Raw genomic sequence first — 4,007 nt, 5'->3', positions numbered from 1 at the left:
TTAATATTTGTATAGTTGAAATAACTGTCATGTGATTTTAAATGGCTTTACAAAACACTTTAATAGTTAAAACTACTGTTAAAAATTGTTATTTTTAAAATTTGTGTAGTTGAAAAGAAGCATTTCTTATTACTTGAAGAAAAAATTAAACTTACTGTTTTAATGAAGTTAAAATAAGTGTTAAAAATAGTTATTTTTATGATTTATGTAGTTGAAAAAACCAATTTTTCATAGTTGCAGAAAAATAACTGAACTTAATGTTTTTATGAAGTTAAAATAAGTGTTGAAAATAGTTATTTTTATGATTTGTGTATTTGAAAGAATCATTTCTTTCTAAATTCAACAGTTATATTAAATATAATAGTAATAATATAGCTATTTTTTATAAACACGCCGTAATTGATGCACTCGCCGGAATTGGTGCACTTACCCTATACAGTAAAACCCCGTTTATCCGAGCTCACTTTATCCGAGTCTAGTCCGCGTCATCCGAGTTATTTTTAATTTTAATTTTTTCATAAATATGAGTTTATTTTTAATAAATTCAAATTGTTTAAATTATTATGGAATATTTACAATATTATTTTCCCGTTTGTAATAAATAATAATTGTTTAAACAATAATAATGTTAAATTATAATAAATATTTAACAATTCGGATTATCCGAGTTTTCGCCTTATCCGAGGTAGGTCCGGTCCACATTTTAGCTCGGATAATCGGAGTCCTACTGTATTATAAATTTTTTTTTTTCACAAATTTTAACAAATTTCCAGAATTTTTTGTTTTAAATAAAATGAAGACATATATATTTATATTATTAAGAAATAATCGTGTTATTATTTAAATACAAATAATTAATTTAATTATTAAAAATTTTTACAACTTATTAAGGAAATGAAATAAAAAAAAAGTTCTCTAAATATACTATATGTATTATACCAAGGCTAATGTAATTAATCACGTATGTTTAAATTTTTTTTATATATTTAAAACTTTAATGTTTTGCGAAAATAAGAAGCAAAATTTATATTTTTTAAATTAATCCTATAATCATTTTTTTTAAACAATAACTAAAAATAGAATTTAAATATGCATTGTACGTGTCAAAAAATTAGATATATAAAAAAATAAGAAAACAATTGAAGATTATTCAATATTATTACAAACTTTTATTATGTTTTTAGATTTCCTTTAATGATAGTTAAATTATATAATTCTTATGACCCTTTTATATAGAAAAATTATGATGAACAATTTTATTACAAAAAAAAATTTTAATTTTGATCTAAAAATTGAAGTAGTAAAAAAATAACTTTAAAAAATAGTCAAATTTGACTAATTGAATTAATTAACAGAAATTTCAATTAATTTATTTTGACATAATCTACATAGAAAGCACGTAAGCTTGCAGTAAGCTTACTGCAAGCTTCAAAAATTCAACATGACCGAAAGCTTGCATAGTAAGCTTACCGAAAAATTGCAGTGTAAGGTTAATGCAAGATTGCACAATAAGATTATCGCAAGATTGATCAGTAACCTTGTAGCAAGGTTGGTGCAAGGTTGCCAAATAACCTTGCTTTGAACCTAAAATTTTTTTTTTAATGTTTCGTCCAATTTATATAATTTTATTATATAAATTTTATTATATAAATTAGACGAAACATTAAAAAAAAATTTTAGGTTTAAAGCAAGGTTATTTGGCAACCTTGCACCAACCTTTCTACAAGCTTACTGATCAATATGCGATAATCTTATTGTGCAATCTTGCATTAACCTTACACTGCAATCTTTTGGTAAGCTTACCATGAAAGCTTTCGGTCAGGTACCGTGCAAGGTTGGCAATATTGCGCGGCAAGCTTGCTGCATGGTTGCTACAAGCTTACGTGCTATTTGGATAAAAATAAATTTAATTGATAATTATAGTTATTTTTAACTAATTAATTAGTACAAATATTCCTGTTTGAATCAAATACTGCCTTTTTCTATAAAAAAATATTCATTTTGAATTAAATTAAAAACTTAAAGAGTAAAATTTAACTAATTCACGCGTAGCAAAAAATAATTAGTAAAAATAATTAATTATAATCACTATATAATTCAATTTAGTTCTAATTTTTACTAATTTCTGATTTAGAGAGTTATATAGAATATTTACTTTTAATTTAGCAAATTTAGTAAAAATTTTAACTAATTATTTGAATTAGTAACTAACTTTTGCCAAATTTAAATTTTAGTAAAGAATTAGTGAAAATTATTTTTTTATTGATATTATTGATTTGTAAAATTTTACTAAAATTCATAGCAATAAGAAGTTGCAAATTTCAAAATTGGAATTATTTTTTACTACTACATTAGTAATATTTTACTAATTTATAAAAATAAGTCAGCCATTGTTTTCAAGTATCAGAGTTCAAATTTTTACTAAATGATTAAAAATTCATTAACTTTCAAAGTTTTCAATGAATTGGTTTAAAACTTTTCAAAAAAACTTTCTTATACAGTTATAAACAAACGTCTCACTGAAAGTTCTCACAACTATAAACTTTCCTGCAGACTTTTTGTCGACAAATGTAAGAAAATGTGATTTCTGAAAAATCTCTATTTGTACATTAAAATTTTATTAAATTATTGATTTTCTAACTGTTTTTTTTAATAAATTAAAATTCTTTTAAATAAAAAATCATGTAAAAAAATGACTAAATTAAAAATTCAGCCAAACAGAAATTTTGCAACTAAAAATTTTGTTACGGAAGTATTCATATCAAAATAAATTTCGTCAAGGTGCTATAATTCAAATAGGAAAATTCGTCTAAAAAATAATTTTTTGTAATAAAATACTACAAAATAAAAATTCTAATTAATGATTTTTATGGGGTAATCATGCACTCCAAATGTTTTCCATAATATCATTCTCTTGATACATTGCTTTAAAAATGTATAAATAGAGCAATCTAAGTGAGATTTTTATTCAAATTTTTTTTTTACTTAAAAATTTTTTTCGAAATTTTTATGAAAAATAAGAAAATACGTGTTTTTTTATTGGATATATAAAAATTATCGAAGTTATATGATTTTTTTTTTTTTAATTTAACGTTGTCAGAAGCCGACCATTTTTGAAATTAATTTTTCTCTATCATACTAGCAGATAAAAAATAATATTCTGTATGAAATTTGTTCGTTTTTTTCTTCAATATTTTAAATACGTATAGTGAAAAATAACGTAAATACAGTGGAAGCATTTAAAAAATTGAAATTAAGTCTAAAAAGTGACTTCTCTCAAAACTGAAGTGACCGATTTTTGAAATTGGTTTTTTTTTTTAATTCAATCTCTCTGATATCTAAATAAGGAACTTTTTCCTGTTTATGCCAAAACGGTGTTTTTTGTCGTTAAAATATTATTTACAATTTTTTTTTAATACTACTCATAGATTTTTAAACATTTATTTTATAAATATAAACTTTTTTCTCTTATCATTCATTTGTTTTTGTATTATTTTTTTAGAAATAGATAATGTAAATCTTTGCATCTATAGCTTAAAAATAATATTTTAACCGCAAAAAACACCATTTTGACATAAACAGGAAAAATTTCCTTATTTATCAGAAACTAAATAAAAAAAAAAAAAATTACATTCAAAAAACGATTTAACTTGAGAAAAGTTACTTTTTAGACTTAATTTCAATTTTTTAGAAGCTTCCGTTGTTATTTTGGAATGCATGATTATGTTCTAAAAATCATTAGTTAGAATTGTCATTTTATATAATTTCATTTGTCATAATTATTTTTGAGCCGAATTTTTATTTCTTCAAATTAGTATTTTGCAGAATTTTCATCAAACTGATTTTCTATATTACAGAATTTTTATATAACCGAAAATTCAAATCACAGAATTTTTATTTGTTCGAATTTTCATTTGTCAGAATTTTCCTTTAACAAGGAAAGGCATTTTAAAGAATTTTTATTGTGTAGAATTTCATTGCATAGAATTTTCTTTCAGATGAATTTT

Source organism: Leptopilina boulardi, unplaced genomic scaffold (assembly GCF_019393585.1).
Source record: "Leptopilina boulardi isolate dan_hultmark-lab unplaced genomic scaffold, ZJU_Lbou_2.1 LbouV2_116, whole genome shotgun sequence".
Taxonomy (NCBI): Eukaryota; Metazoa; Arthropoda; class Insecta; order Hymenoptera; family Figitidae; genus Leptopilina; species Leptopilina boulardi.
The sequence above is the reverse complement of the archived record's forward strand: the minus strand, read 5'-3'. Positions refer to the sequence as shown.